This window comes from Leptodactylus fuscus, chromosome 1 (assembly GCF_031893055.1).
Source record: "Leptodactylus fuscus isolate aLepFus1 chromosome 1, aLepFus1.hap2, whole genome shotgun sequence".
Classification (NCBI taxonomy): domain Eukaryota; kingdom Metazoa; phylum Chordata; class Amphibia; order Anura; family Leptodactylidae; genus Leptodactylus; species Leptodactylus fuscus.
The window spans coordinates 146,939,739-146,957,134 of NC_134265.1; the positions used below are offsets into that span (position 1 = coordinate 146,939,739).

A 17,396-nucleotide genomic window follows, 5' to 3' on the forward strand; every position below is an offset into this window, starting at 1 on the left:
TTTTGTTTGTCCACCCGTCTCTTGAAGATTGACCACAAGTTCTCAATGAGATTAAGATCTGGGGAGTTTCCAGGCCATGGACCCAAAATCTCTATGTTTTGTTTCCTGAGCCATTTAGTTATCACCTTTGCTTTATGGCAAGGTGCTCCATCATGCTGGAAAAGGCATTGTTGATCGCCAAACTGCTCTTGGACGGTTGGGAGAAGTTGATCTTGGAGGAAATTCTGGTACCATTCTTTATTCATGGCTGTGTTTTCAGGCAAGACTGTGAGAGAGCCGATTCCCTTGGCTGAGAAGCAACCCCACACATGAGTGGTTTCAGGATGCTTTACAGTTGGCATGAGACAAGACTGGTGGTAGCGCTCACCTCGTCTTCTCCAAATGAGCTGTTTTCCAAGTGTTCCAAACAATTGAAAAGGGGGTTCATCAGAGAAAATGACTTTATCCAAGTCCTCAGCAGTCCACTCCATGTACCCTTTGCAGAATATCAGTCTGTCCCTGATGTTTTTTCTGGAGAGAAGTGGCTTCTTTGCTGCCCTCCTTGAGACCAGGCCTTACTCCAAGAGTCTCCGCCTCAGTGCATGCAGATGCACTCACACCTGCCTGCTGCCATTCCTGAGCAAGCTCTGCACTGCTGGTAGCCTGATCCTGCAGCTGAAACACTTTTAAGAGACGGTCCTGGCGCTTGCTGGTCTTTCTTGGGCGCCCTGGAGCCTTTTTGCCAACAATGGAACCTCTCTCCTTGAAGTTCTTGATGATGCGATAGATTGTTGACTGAGGTGCAATCTTTCTAGCTGTGATACTCTTCCCTGTTAGGCCATTTTTGTGCAGTGCAATGATGACTGCACGTGTTTCTTTAGAGATAACCATGGTTAACAGAAGAGAAACAATGATGCCAAGCACCAGCCTCCTTTTAAAGTGTCTAGTGGTATCATTCTTACTTAATCATGACAGATTGATCTCCAGCCCTGTCCTCATCAACACCCACACCTGTGTTAATGGAGCAATCACTGAAACGATGTTAGCTGGTCCTTTTAAGGCAGGGCTGCAATGATGTTGAAATGTGTTTTGGGGGATAAAATTCATTTTCTAGGCAAATATTGACTTTGCAAGTAATTGCTGTTAAGCTGATCACTCTTTATAACATTCTGGAGTATATGCAAATTGCCATTAGAAAAACTGAAGCAGTAGACTTTGTAAAAATTAATATTTGTATCATTCTCAAAACTTTTGGCCATGACTGTACAGCTACGGTAAGCATTCTTGCAAGTTTTTTTTTTTTTTTAATTTAACATTTTTTTTTTAAATGTAGATTGTGAGCTGCATATAGGAATCACAATGTACATTTTTTTTTTTCTATCAGTATGTCTTTGTAGAATGGGAGGAAATCCACATAAGCACGGATAGAACATACAAACTCCTTGCAGATGTTGTTCCTAGCAGGATTTGAACCCAGGACTCCAGCACTGCAAGGCTGCAGTGCTAACCACTGAGCCACTGTGTTGCCCCTTAACATATTACATTTTATCCTTGGTCAGACGAGTCACCATACGGTACTGAACACAGTGAAGAATGTGCGCTATATCATTGGAAGCCATGAGGCCAGGATCTGAATATCAGTACTGTGTAATAACAGTGATAATCCTTGTTCACTACGGCAACTTCCAACTTTGTATACCCGGCATTTTATTGTTAACCACAGACCTATTCTTCCATATATCAGTATTACGGCTAAGAAGTTACTTGGCCGACTCGTTCACCATCACTACCACAAGTTAGAAAACCACATTTACAGAATAATTTAGCAAATAACAGTATAGAAAATAAAATGTAAACCTTGAGCATCAATTTTGTTTTTCAGCTGCAGTCTGTGGCTATTTAATAATATATCACAGATGTGGAAGAAAAGAGCTACATGGATACTATTTCCTCACACACTTATTCTATTAAGTCAAATCATAGCGTACAAAGTCCATTTCACATTACAGCTAACCACCACTCCAAACCAGGCTTATTACTAGCTCTAAGATCGTCCGAGGCCTGAATACAGAAATGTAGGCTTCACTATTCAATTTTTACTTTATATCTTTAACAGCCTTATTGGATTTACTCTTATCCAAAAACCCAACGCAACCACCAGGCAAACTTAGGCCAGTGCCACAGTGCTGTATTTGCAACCATGCACAATAGGTATCTATTATATGTTCATTTATGTATCAAATCGGATGAGTATTCGAGATCTGTAATACTCATGAGCTACCTTCTAGAAAGGGAACTCCCAGGTTCTGTAATACTTTCAAGATCAGAACAATTTTCCTTTTCTTTCGCACCTTCCAAGAACCAATACTTTTTATTTTATCAACATAACCATGTGAGGACTTATTTTTTGCAGGACTAGTTGGATTTTGTAATGGCAACATTTAGTGCAATGCAAAATGGGGGAAAAAAAACAACTAAACGTACATAAAGAAAAATTCTGTCATAGGTTTTATGGATTTCATTTTTACCATATTTGTTAATTCTTTTAATGCTTTAACATTAGGTTCACACTAGCGTTTGGGTTACCGTTCTTGAAGTCTGTTTGGGGATCCCATGAACGAAAACCTAATCTGCTTAAAAAAGCAGCTACCCGCAGAACACCCGCTTGCAGGACTTTTCTCTCTGCATTTTAAAAAGCGGGTTCGGGGACTGAAACCTTGAACGGAGACCAAATGCGAGTGTAAACCTAGTCTTACTTCACAAATGGGATATATACTCATATTTTATTAGTTTTGGCATAGTCACATCTGAAAATTATCCTTTTTTTTTTACATGTGAAGGTGAAAAGGGAGTGACATTTTCAAAAACATTTTTACTTTTGTTTTTAGTCTCTCTAAGGGACTTGAACATATTATTTGATCACTCATACAATATAATACAAAACTTCTGTATTGCAGTATACTGTAGCTTTACTGGTGTTGTATTGAAGGCTTCCTGGAATGACAGGTCGGAGAGTCTTCAATAGCCTCCTGACTGTGACGAGGTGGTGGCTACTGACCCCTTACCATATTCCCCTTGTTCACACCCAATCTACATTTATGGAAACTTGAGGCAAGGGTGTTAAAGAAGCACTCCCATATGTTACTCTTTGACCTTTTGCAATGTTCAGGAGTTATAAACTCAGTTTTCGTTTTCCATTATACCACCAGACAGCGCCCACAACTCTCAGTCTTACAGACTATTATGCATTGATGAGAAGTCAGTCTTCTCTATGTATACCTTTAGGATTCAATTGATCATCTCCTAGTAAAGTACAAAGATATTGTTAACACACGAGCATGTTCCATTCAAAGAATTTGACTCAAAGTCAATGGGGCACATTTAGTCAGCTACTTGCGCCTCTTTTTTTTTTTTAGTGTGTGTGTAAATTGCACCTTTTTGAAGTCTTTTTCTGCCCTACACTTAATTTATAAAGCATTCCTGCCTTTTTTTTCATGCGGTTATACTGTTCTTGCCACTTTTGCATTTTGGTGAGGAAACACTGTATTTATGACCTTTTTTAAAAAGGCGTATAAAAAGGCACAAATTCACTCCAGTACGTGGACAGTGTAAACGAGCCATTCAGGTTAAAATGCATTAGAAGGGGGCAATTGCTCCTTTTTATTACCAAAAATAGGCAAAGTGCACATGGCCAAAAAGGTGCATCTAAACTAACATGTGTACGACATTTAACAAGAGGTGCACTGACAAACACCACAGCAAAACTAGTCCGACAAAAGGCGCACCTGTTTGTTGCAAGTAACAGGTGTGGGCAATATAAAAAAAAAAAAAAAATCACACCTGAAACCAGATAAAAAGGAGCGAAATTGACAATCTTTGCATTATGTGAGTCACACTAAGCCAACCCATGGCACTGTAGCTAATCTCCCAGAAGAGAAAAATTGATGAAAGTGTGCAATACAGAATAGTCTGAGGGGTGGATAAAGAGCCCCAATCAAGTTCCAAAGAATTCCAAGCTGTCCTGCAGGCTCAGGGTGCATCAAAGTCAGTATGAAGTATTCGGCATTTGAATGAAATGAAACGCTATCACAGGAGACTCAGGAGGACCCAACTGCTGGCACAGACACATAAAAAAGCCAGACTGCAGTTTTCCAAAATGCACAATAAGCCAAAATTCTTCTGGGAAAATATCTTGTGGACAGATGAGACCAAGATCGAGCTTTTTGGTAAAGCACAATATTTTGCACCAAAAACTGAATGAGGTCTGCAAAAAAACAAAAAACAAAAGCAAAACATGGTACCAACAGTAAAATATGGTAGAGGTTCAAAGGTGTACTGAGGTTGTTTTTCTGCCTCTGGCACTGGATGCCTTGTCTGTTTGTAAGGTATGAAATCTGAAGATTACCAAAGGATTTGCTTCTAAGGTCATAGGTCTTTGAGCAAAACAACCACCCTAAACATTCTTCAAAAGGTACCCAGAAATGGATGGAAACAAAGCGCTGGAGAGTTCTGAAGTGGCCAGCAATGAGTTCGGATTTAAATCCCATTGAACATGTATGGAGAGATCTTAAATTGCTGTTGTGAGAAGGCAGCCTTCAGATATGGGAAACCTGGAGCAGTTTGTAAAAGAGTGGTGGTCCAAAATTCCAGTTGAAAGGTGCAAGAGGCTTGTTCAAGGTTACAGGAAGCGATTGATTTCAGTTATTTTTTCCAAATCTTGCAAATATATAATTTTTGGCTTTTTTTTGTTTGTTTGTTTCAAGACAGACAAAGGAAATAAACATGTGATAAAAACTTGCAATACTGAGGCAGCATCTGACTTCCTAATTACATCATGGAAGACAGATTTGCATATTCTTCCCATGGTCCTTTGCAAAGTGGAGTGCTAAAGGCTTAATGAGTCTCCACACACCTATATGGTGGTCTCTCCCTAAGGAGTGACAATATCCCCTTAACCCTGTCTAAGCCTCTCACCTCTACCAGGTTATAGTCCTCTCTACATCGAGCTGAAGAGATGCAAGTACATCGAAACAGCTGTCCTCGATTGAGAGACTATACCTGGTAATAATCCCAGCGTCATTGCAAAACAAAGGCCTCTTGGAAGGTCGAGCATGATGCAAAAGGGAGCAACCTTTATTGGGTTATTTCACTGGAATTTTGTCTTCCCAACTACATCAGGGAAGATAGGCTTGCACATTCCAGTGAGCGCCCTCTAATGGTTTGCAATACTGAGGCAGCATCTGACTTCCTAATTACATAATGGAAGACAGATTTGCATATTCTTCCTATAGAAGAATACTGAATTAAGAAACTTTTAAATATCTCTGTGCAGGGCTAAATAAATGGTACCAACAAAGTTATGTTTCGGCTCCAACTCACCATCCTGTAGCAGAAGTCTTCAGGGTGTACGATGTGTGCTTTGGGACTTTGACAAAGCCAAAATAGATGCACTGATAAGTGAAGAGGGTACACATCCACAGCCTGGCTTCTTTAAAATTTAACTTTTAATTCATGATAAGTTAAAAAATACAAAAAGATGTGCAAGAAGAAGAAAAACACATAGTGAAAAAAAGTGATGATCACTTTCTTGTTGATCATGCTATGACTAAGGGATTCACTATCCCGAAACGCGTCAGTTGCGCTTTTTAATCCTTTTTTTTCCACTATGTGTTTTTCTTCTTCTTGCACATCTTTTTGTATTTTTTAACTTATCGTGAATTAAAAGTTAAATTTTAAAGAAGCCAGGCTGTGGATGTGTACCCTCTTCACTTACCAGTGCATCTAAATAAATGGTACTGTGCGAGGTCTGTGTACAGGGAAAATTCTGAAAAAGCATACATTATACAACACACACTCATACAGTATACTTACACAAACTCCTTCAGATTTCTTCTCCAGTGTCTGATATGAAGTCTTAAAGTTGTTATGACACACACTTTGTAATTATAAAGCTCCCCAAAGATCTGTCAGCCACAGGAAGAAGGAAAGAGGGTACCAGAGAGTTCATTATGCATTTGTGTATATGGTGATCTCGGTGTGTCAAGTCTCTGTCCACATATAAAAGTTGTATGCGATACAATGCATGATAGCAACAGAGCAGTCCCGCTCAATAAGGAGAAGCAACTAGGCCACTGGAGAAATTTCCAGCCAAGTACACTGTTAGTCTGCCCCATATGGCAGGCCTGGAAACCTTCAATAGGCTCTCTTTTGCCAAGAAAATGGAGTGTAACCCCATTATGCCATCATGTGGATGCCAGTTTGCATAAGCCCTTATGCAGGTACATAAGCTGCAGTGCTTGTTATCAGACTCTTCTGTGATCACAGGCATTTGAGCACAGCATCTGAGAAGTTACTTTAAATTTCTTCACTTTTGTTTCATTACCATGGCAGCTTGAAGACTTCTGAAGGCTCCCAGGACTGCAATAGCAATATATCTATTGAAAACTGAATAGTTGAATAGGGATTTTGCCATAGACTGTAGAAAAGTAGTATTGCAGTCTATGATACAAGTGACCTAAACATCACAAATTTAACAATACATTTGTGGCGACAGAAATTAATTGTTGAGATACTAGTTCATAAAGTGCTAAACTTTGGAGGCAGAGTTGGAAATCTAGGTGTATCTTATAAAAAATAGAGTTGTGTTTGTATTCATGCCACGAGGAACGGATTTTTTCTGTTCCCGAAACGCGTAACTGTCATTATTCAGCTGACCTCTGTAGTTACGATGTAACTATAACCCTAATTTAAACATGAGTTATTTTTTTATATAACTACCATGGAATTAGATACTTGTTTCTCAGTTGAAGCTGGATTTTATTGATGCATGTATCTTCCGCTGACGTAGTTCATACAGTCTCCTTGCTTCCTGGCATGTCAATAATTACGAGATGGATATGGTGAGCTTAAAGAATATATTTTTTGGTTATATTCTCTTTATACTTCATAAATGCACCATTAGTTTGTCTCTCTACCATTAAGCCTTCATATGAACCCAACAACAGAAACATAAAGTTATGGCTTTTAGAAGGTGAGGAGTAAAATATGAAAACAAAAAAAAATCATCAAGGGACTTAGACGTCTGGCCCCACACAAGCTGCTGGTTTAGATACTGCAAGCACAAACCGACAATCACATCTAGCTAATTAAACAGCCGCAAACCATATCAATGATCATGGGGCTGTTACCAGAGTATTTTTGTTACTAAAGATCCTTTTACCTGAATGGCCCATAATGAGTTCAGATTTCCAATACAGCAAGTGGATTGTCACTCCTTTATTTTCGTTTGACATGATAGCTTTTCTGCCATCTTATAATTAAAACTGAGCAAATTATTAATTTGTTGCATCACGTCATACTAGTATACTTTGGAAACATTTTTCATGAATAGTTTTATATGCATATTTTAAAAAAGATTTTGCTTCAGTATTTGCAAGGCTTAACATTAAGACCTCCATGTTCCGTGCTCACACGATCTTTCAAGCTGTGGAAAGTAGACCCTCGGTTAGGCTAAAATTCACAGCATCGCTGATAACTCTTATGCAAAGAGTTTTGGTTCAGCTGAGTTGCAGTTGGTTAGGAAAATGCAACAGTCATGCAAATTGCCTTTTCTGGACTGCACACGGTTGTCTGAATTCTTCCAAAGCCAACACCATCGGTGGAACACAAGGCTGGCCAAACACAATTGAATTTTTCCTACTATGGTAAAATTTTTCTAAGTCTAAACTACTGCATTTTCATCTCATACTGTGTTATATGGTCTAACATTTCTTTGACAACTGTAGACGCTACCAATACAAATGGCCAAGAAATATTTTAGTCATTATCAGTCTTTCAGACAGAGGTATATTTACATTTTATTGAATAAGTCCCCAATATCAATTATTGGTAATAACTGTAAAATTATTTGGACCATTACAAATAATCTCTACGGCTCTATTTTCCTGCGAGTATGATTTTCAGGTTGTGTACCCTTTATAATTGGTGCAGGAATATACCTGCTTTTACTTTATCTCTGACGTCTATCTTACAAAACTACATAATTGTTTAGTTTTTTTTTTTTTTATCAGCTTTGTATTTTCGACACCGTACCCATTTGAGAAAGATAGCACAAGCACAAAGTAAGAGCCCTTTAGCATGAATGAGAAATCTACATAAATTGGTAACAGCATTTTGGCTAGGGAAACAATTGTATTATAAGTGAGTGGATTCAGTTTTTTTTTGTTGACGTATGCCTCCTGTCACACAATGTTGTAAGCGACTTCAACAATTTAGAATGACTGGGTTTTGCAGTATCCAGATGGACTCTTAATGATGTTGCCTAATTAAAAAAATTAAGACCAAAATTTCCCTGGGAGAAGTTCCAGATAATGTCAAAGGAAAAAAAGTGCAATTAGTAGAGGATTTATGGGTTATTCTTCCAACGCAGTTAAAATGTCCAAGAGACATTGTATAACAACCATTTGAACGGGATAGATAGATAGATAGATAGATGATTAGATAGATGATAGATAGATAGATGATTAGATAGATAGATAGATAGATGATAGATATAGATAGATATGGATAGATATAGATAGATATAGATTAGATAGATAGATGATAGATAGAGATAGAGTTTTTGTTAAGTGAACACACGAGAAAAAAAAATAGAAGTTACTTAAGTTTAATGCTTAAAAGTCTGAATGCACAAACAATCTAGTATTATATATGTACTTATGGTCAACAATGTCTTAATTCTGTACAATGACACAATTTAGTATCAAAATCTTTCTACACTGTAGATTATTACGAAACTGTTAATGACATCAAACACTGTGTACTTAAAACACCATTTTTTTGCTACCACATTTTGCAACTTTAGTAAAACAGTCCAACTTTCAGTATTGATTCTTTTCTAGTAGGAAATTAAGTATTTACTACATATACGATAAGATTTATCTACAATGTCCTTTTGATTTTGATCCATAGCAGCAAAGGCACTGTACATCAGCAGATCCACAGACTTTAAGAAATTTAAAGCATTTAAAATAAAAAAAAAAAAAAAAAGTAAAAATATAAAAGAATCACAATAATTAAACAGCAACAATAACAAAAAGGAAAAAAAAAAAAAAAAAAAAGTTAAAAAGTATTGTCTGAGGCATAGCGGCTCAGTCTGCCTCGGATTTGGGACGTTCAGAAAAGAGAAGTCCTGAAGTGAAGGTCTTGTCTGCGCAGAGTTACATTCGTTTGCATCTCCTTGTATGTCACCAGTTGTTCGTTGCCGTGAAGCAGATGATGAGAATGATCCCTTTGGGTTTGCTGTGGCACATCTCATTCAGTGAACCAGCATTGACAGAGTACAAGTTAATTCCTGTGTAAACTGTGCATTCCTTATGTGTCCAGGAGGGAAAGGGCTGAATTGCCTCAGGTGAAGTTTGGACTTTGTCTACAAAATAATAATAAAAAAAATACTGATCAAAATTTTTCCATGATATATAACAAGTATTGCATATTCTATGCATGTATCACTCACAAATACAAAAATACCTAAGTGGGGTATTTCCAGCTCCAGGATCAAATTTAAAGCTGTATTTACCCAGATGCATTGCTCTATCTATCAAGTTCAGTTTGTCAGATACAGCTGAATATATCTCCTCAGTGTTTATAGCTGCTGCCTAAGTTTTAGAACCTGTGCTATCTATCATTATTAGTGGCTAGGTAGAGGACATCAACTATCTGCTCTTCAGTGTAATTGATGGCTAATGGAGCAGAGTGTCAGCTCTGCAAAGTGCACTTAGCTGATGAACCCATATAAGCACTAGATCAGTGCCTCAGTTATCTCTGTATGTAAATCCAGAGATAATGTGCAGTTTAGAACAAGCACAGTTTTTAAACATGTTGCTGATCACAGGGTAAGCTTGCCCACCAACTTTTCATTGAAACCAGGAAGTGGAGGGTAGAGGAGACAGGAGAGTAGGTAAAACCCTCTAAGGGCTAGTTCACACGTGGGCAAAGGGGAGGTTTTTGACAGCGGAATTCGCTTCAAAAACCTCTCCTTTAACATGGTGGTCTATGTAGACCACTAGCTTTTTTTTTCCTCCTAGCGTTTTCCGCCTGAAGAAGCGACATGACCTTTCTTCAGGCGGAAAACGCCTGAAGAATTGCATAGAAGTGAATGGGAGGCGAAAACCGCGCAGTAAAAAAACGCGCGGTTTTTTGCACACAAAACCGCACGGTTTTTTGCAAAAAACCGCGCGGTTTTCGCCTGCAGTTTCTATAGCACATATAGGGAAAAAAAACCCTAGCGAAAACAGCTAGCGAAAACCGCGTCAAAAACCTCGTCAAAAACCGCGTGGAATGCAAAAAACAGCGTAAAAAAAACTCCCCGAGGTTTTTTACCTCGCACAAATAAGCTAGGCGGTTTTCACGTGTGAACTGACCCTTAGATGGGAAAACCCCTTTAAGGCTAAGGCCCCATGTTGTGGAAATGCAATGCTTTGGGATGCTGTGGGGAAAAAAAACTGAATGAGAATTTGCTAAAGTAAATATATTAAGGGTTTCCTCTTGTTGACCAAGCGTTTGTAAACCAAACATTTTGAAATCAGTCATTAAAATGTTATTGATGATTTTTCACTATCCCAACCTCTAACATATTTCACTGATTCCAGTGTAGTTTCAGTTTGTTCATCAGTCCCCACAGTTCCCAAGCAATCACTACAGTTAGTTTTGGTGCCTGATATGCTCTCAAATGGACGGTCTTAAGTCAGGGTAGGCAAGGGGGAAGAGATTGTGACCGTCTCTGATTGGACAGTGTCAGAAAGCTCTAAATAAAGCCCCCTTGCCTGCTCTGGCCCAAGACCACCCACTTAACAGTAGTGAGACTAATCAGCATATCAGGCACCTAAAATAACTGCATCAATTGCTCAGTGCTTTTGAGGTCATCCCACCCTTATCAGAAAGCACATGATTCCAATACAGAGTCATAATATAACCTCTGTATAAAAAGATTTTGAGAGATAAAATAAAACTCTAAGACACTTCGTTATAAAGTGCAGCAAGGTGTACTTAGGAGACAAAATCTTTCCATAAAGAGAGTCCACCATCTACTCCAAACATATTCAACTACTACCACAAAATTACAGAACATCTTACAGTGATAGAGGTATTGCTCTTCTTGCTCAAGTAGGATGAGCGATGTCCTAACAATGGGAAGATCAACTCTCACTGTATGGAGTGGCACAAGCTGAAGGCCCACCCTGAGTGCACTAATTGCCTCACTTGCATAAGACTTCACAGCTGTTTTTAACCGAATTTAAAAACGTGACATATATAAAGGTAAGTTGCTTGTGCTCAGCAATCATTGCTGAGCATACATGGAGGAGGTGGTATGCTCCCTTTTAAAAGTTAAAACAAAACAAAAACACTATTGGGGCTATGCATTAATATATACCTAGACGGAAGCCATCTCCAGCTAGTTAGTGAAATACTGACAAGTAAATACATTTTGACACGTTAGAAATTATAAGACATTCTGAAGACTGCATATTTACATAACTGTAGCATAGCGTGTCTCTCTGGTTTTGGAAACCCAGCAAAACACAGTTGCAGTCTATCAAGTGTGGCATGGCTGAAATGTGGCCTTTGTGCAACAGCCGCCCCTAGCGGTCTCTAGTACTTAAAGGGGCTCTATCATTAGGAAAAGTCATTTTTAGCTAAGCACATACTTGCATAGCTGTTAGACAGGCTATTCCACACGTACCTTTTGTATGTAAATTGCCTCAGTGGCTTTTGAATGAGCCCGTTTTTATTCATATGCTAATGAGCTTCCAGCCAGCACAGGAAGTTCCCAGAAGCCTCCTCTCTGTTATTCTCTCCTATCTTGTGCAAACAGGAAGTCAGCAGCAGCAGTCTGTGCTGTACACATGCACAGGAAACAATAGGCAGAGGGTGCATGATGAGACTTCTGGGGTGTACAGAGAGGCTAATTAACATATGAATAAAAACAGGCTCATTCAAAAACCACTGAGGTGATTTACATACAAAAGGTAGGTGTGGACCTGGCAGCAGGTGGTCTGGACGGATGAGTCAACACTTTAAATATCTGGCTGTAACAGAAGGCTGGGGAGCAGAACAATCAGTGTGTGCAGGCAATAGTGAAGTATGCCATGGTGGAGGAAGCTTGCAACATTGGGGCTTACATTTCAGTCAATGGAGTTGGGGATTTTTCTGAATTGTTTCCTCAACAGAAGGAATTGAACATGCCTACAGAATACATTCTACAAGATGTTTGGAGCTGCAGCTCTATCAGATTCCCTTAAACTATTTTCAATTGCATCCTAAAGAATTAATATTGTTTTGAATGCAAAGGGTGGTCACACCAAATATTGTTTTTATTTGTATCTGTTTCATTCACGCTATATTTTGCTAATTGGCAAAATAAGCTTAACTCATCTATATTTGAAAGCATATTCTTACTGTGCACCTTTTTCACACACTTAAGACTTTTGAACAGTAACCCAACATTTCCAGTTTCTGTATTCACATTTTTTTTGGTTATGCTCTATGTGTACACTCTGAAATCCGCTGGCACATCCACTGAACATATCCATTGGCTCTCATTCCCTTGACTGGGGCCAGGCGTGTCCTTTTCAACTATGTTGGATTGGAGTCTGTCCACATACTCTTTTCTTTGTACTTTTTTTCCATTGGTATGGGAGAGCACATAATACTATTACATAAAGGTTTCCACATGCCTTTTTTCCCAACTTAAAAATTGAATGCAGAATGGCCTAACATGAGAAGGCAAAATCTCTCTATTGCACTTAAAGTGGTATTCTATTTTCAGCTAATAGTTCTAAGTTTATATACTCTATTTTCCTTTGCCACAACCTCATGTCACATGCGAGTTCCGCACAAATTTACAATAGATAGGATTTGCATTCAACATGGACTCATGAAATTGAATATGTATATTCACATCTTTATTGAGACTCTTGGTCTCTGCTGAGAAAATTGCAACAAGCTCTACTTCTGTGATGTGTAAACATCCCACCGACTGGGTCACTGGAAAAAAAGTCCTCAGTGTTCAGTCTTTCACTGATGGATGAAAAAAGTTCTCTTTTTTTGGAGTAAAAAAAAAAAAAAAAAAAAAAAAAAAAAAAAAAAAATGAAACACTGAAGTCACTATACAGTATTTCTATGAATGTGTACTGATGTTTTATGCAAAATAATGACTGCATGTGTGGTTTAATGGCATGTGGATGATACCTGAATGTTGCCTGTGCCTCCACAGACCCATTAGTTTACTTCAGTGAGCCCAGGCTGCAAAATAGTAAGAAACTGGACCTGTCTTGAGTTTTGCCCATGGCTCATGGTCTTGAGCCAAAACATGGTTGTGTGTGTGGCAGCTTTAGAATTTAAAGGGTTAATGTGATAGATGTGAAAAACTGAGCCAGCACACTAACAACGTATACATTCATGTGCATGAAAGCTTTGGCTATCTTCTCATCTATATAGTAGCTCCTCTTTTATATCAAGGTTTCACAAAACAGTACAAGTTGCTGTGTTATTTTCTATTGTAAAAGAACATGGAAACCTGACAAGCCCTAACATAGTCAGTGGGGTCCACTAACTGCATTTCACGTCCATGTTCTCCTTTTCCTATATGGAGCAGCCAAAGGGAACTAAATGTGCAAAATGGACCTCTTGCTACAAAGCAGAGCTCTGAAAACTATACCTTAAAACCTATTCATTTTGCATAAATTTGCTTTACGTATTAAAATTTTACCCAAAGCCATGCTACTAATGCCCAGGATTGGAAAACCTTTAGATGTTTCAGTCAATAGTGACCGCAGCATTAAATGGCTCCAACAGGAGCAGCTCACTATTAGGCATGACCGCACTCATAGGCCGCCAGTGCATTTACTTACAACTTATACAAGTTATATTTCATTCAGTGTTGGGTGCGTATTAGGTACATTTAAACATATTTAACTGTTGATCCATGATATGTAGATTTTTATTGTGTGCTATGTCTATTTGAGATGAGCGAGTACTATTCGAAACGGCAGTTTCGAATAGCACGCTCCCATAGGAATGAATGGACGCAGCCAGCATGCAGCTGGGGCAGGCGTCCTGCCGCTTAACTCCCTTCACGCAGGCCGCTCCCATTCATTCCTTTGGGAGCGTGCGATTCAAAACTGCTGTTTTGAATAGTACTCGCTCATCTCTAAATTGTCTATATATTAAATTTATGTAGTTTAAAGCATTTGCATAGACCTTTTCATCAAAATTATTAGTTATTGAGATACATGCATCTGTGCATTCAATTTATAGGTCCGTCTCCTATATACATTTATATTGTTTATAAATGGCAGCTTGTGACCCTGAAATTTTCAGTATCTTGAGGTTTATTCTTTCAATTGCTTTGATGTTGGATATTCTTCCAAGATAGACTATGGCACCTGCAGCTGATCCAGAGCCACAGATACTAAATGGTTATTTTTGGTGCTGTGGTTGAAAGAGAACACAACTCACTTTTGTCTGTTCTTTATTTCTATAGCTGGTGCATTTACATGGCAGCCAAGAGACAGACTAATGATAACGAGCTAGGGAATAAGACATTAATTCCCCATCCTGTCTGTGACCACAATACCATGGCAGATCTACCTGAAGTAGGGCATATGGTCTAGGGCTACCCAGAGACAGAGATTTAAGACCAAGAATGGGTGGGAAAGAAAAATCAACCCTCTGCACGCTGAACTATGCCACAGAACTCAAACATCCACTGGAGGATTAGGACCCAAGGTGGGGCTGGGTGGCAAAAAAAAAGGTTAGGACATCCTAGGACAGGTTTCTTGCTTCTTATTAGAGACAAGAAACAACTGGTAGACTATTGGAGGAGGGGCTATATATATTATATTCATTCACAGATTCCATGTGGTTTCCTGAAAATTGTGTCTGTGGCCAGTCCTACTATTGTGGGAGCCATCTTGTTCCTATGGCACCCGGGAGCCTTCTGAAGGCTTCCATGCTTTCAATAGGAATTAAACTATATCTTCGACCAGCCTTAAAGGTAGTGTAGTGAAAGTCCCATAGACTGTGATACAATTGTATTGCAGTCAATGGGACTAGCAAATCAAAAAGTACTTCAGACTTTTTATGTATCTTTATGTATGGTGTCAATATGGCACTATATAAACTTGGAATCCCCATAATCTGTGTGACCCATAGAATGGTGATATGTCATTTTGGCTTCACAGTGAATGCTGTAAAAACAAAGCCCGTAAGAAAGTCATACAAACTTAGTATGTCGTACAGAGAATTAAACAGTACCACTACGAAGTACAGTTTGTCCCGCAAACATTAAGCCCTCATGTAACTCTGAACTTAAGAATGACAGTTATGGGTTTGTCAAAAGGTGGGGAGTAAATAATAAATAAAAAATGCCTGCAGTGAAAGAGATTAAAATGTTTTTCACGGGTTTTTTTTTTTTTTTTTGTTGACTTCTGTAATAAGATCTCAACAATGCAGCAGTTCAGGTTAGCTATGCTACATCTATATCTATCCTGAAAAGGTGCCATTAAAAACAATAGAATTTTTTTTTTTATAGCAAAAAGCAATTCTTCATACATTTACAGTGCCAAAAAAAAGGCAAGGCTGCAAAGGCTGGGCTGAAATGCGCAAAAGAATGGTTTCTCGTTAAGGGGTTAAAAGCAACAAAGAAACGTATTAAGAATATTCTTCTGACCAAATTAATGCTCATAAGCAATGCAATATTTTCAAAAGGCTCAATATCCAAGCAACATTTTTAGGCTGTCAAAATGGTGGAGCTACTGTGCAAGCACTAAGGCAGCTTTGATGTTTCATTCTCTCTCATTTACCACTAATAAGCTTGGTGCCTTTTAAATAAATTAACAACTTCAAGCATCTGCTTCAATACAAAGCATGCCTTTAATAAACCAGCAAAAAAGACCTGAAAAACAGAAAGCTAGTGGCAGAAGTATCTTCTACAGAGCATGTACACATGGATACAAAGAGCACTGCAGTTAAGAACATGAAGCGGGCTACATACAGTACAGTGCTTAGCTGGAGAACACCTTAAAGCTGCACTAAACCTACAAATGAACGTACAGAAAGCTAGGCAAGAACTATACAGTGGTTGTACTCACTGTTTGTCAGCTTTCTACATGGTCTAAAAAACAAAGTCTCTGAAAAATCTGGCACAAAGAGATTCATTTCCTATTGACCAGCTCTATCTTCAGACAGACAGAAGGAGTAGGGCTTGACAATCTTTGCGTCAGACTCCTGCTTCAACCGATTGTCTTACAATCAGACATGGGGCAGCAAAGAGGGCAAGTAGGACATGGATAAATTCTTGGGATACACCGAAGATTTCTTTATACATTTCCCATACCAAAATGTTGTGCACCAGGTACGTAAACTATGAACTGTATGTATAAAGTATGAACTGTATAAACAATCCCCTTAAGGTCTCTACACCCTGCATATTGAAGGATTATCTTATCTTATACAGTGTCAGTCTGAGGTTGCCAGACAGAAGTCTTGGACATGAATGTATAACAGAGGTCACTGACTAGCATTCATCACTGATGGCACCTATGTTACTGGACACCTCTGAATGGCGCAGAGAAGTTTGCTGCACCATTAAACAAAAACCTTGGCATATATCCTCAGAGGGCAAAAAACACTTCTTAGACCGCCATTAGTTAAAGGAGACCTAAGGTCTATTTAAGAAATGTAGCAAAAGCTAATTTTTTTTTTTCTTAAAAAGTGTATGAAAAGAGCCTTACATTGCCCAGCAGTTTAGACCGTGGCAAGTTTTCAACGAAAAACTAAAAAATCAGAACCTATAACACTTGTGAATTGGCCAGATAGTTTTCTCTGGATAACAGACGCAAAATATGATAGCATGGAGGTTCAGCTGTTGTCTTGCTGCATTTAAGTCCTAGATTCAATGTCAATAAAACTTAGCATCTGCAAGGAGTCTGTATGCATTCTTGTTTTTCTCTCACATGCCAAAAATAAATGCATGTCAGACTCCTCTGGTTAAAAGGATTCTATCATTGAGAAAAGTCATTTTTAACTAAGCACATACATGCGTAGCCTTTAGAAAGGTTATTGCACGCATACCTTGTGTATGTAAATTGCCTCAGTAGTTTTTGAATAAGTCAGTTTTTAGTCATATGCTAATTAGCCTCCTCCGTGCACTCCGGAAATGTCTGTGAGCACCGTCTGCTATTCTCTATGTATGTGAAAGCAGAAAGGTGAGTCATCAGCAGCAGCAGCCTCTCTGCTCTCACACACAGACACTTTCGAGTGCACGGAGGAGGCTAATTAGCATATGAATAAAGATGGACTTATTTAAAAACTACCGAGGCAATTTACCTGCAAAAGGTAGGTGTTAAATAGACTTT

General features: G+C 38.7%; 1 protein-coding gene across 3 annotated transcripts in view; it reads right to left on the reverse strand.

Moving 5' to 3' along the window:
• Positions 1–8,628: 8,628 nt before the first annotated feature.
• LOC142209240 (transducin-like enhancer protein 4) overlaps positions 8,629–17,396 on the reverse strand; it is a 102,196-nt gene continuing 93,428 nt past the window's right edge. For all 3 annotated transcript variants that reach the window (XM_075278177.1, XM_075278171.1, XM_075278185.1), the window contains one exon: positions 8,629–9,406. The gene's annotated coding sequence lies outside the window, so the exon portion shown is untranslated. The remainder of the gene's footprint in view (positions 9,407–17,396) is intronic.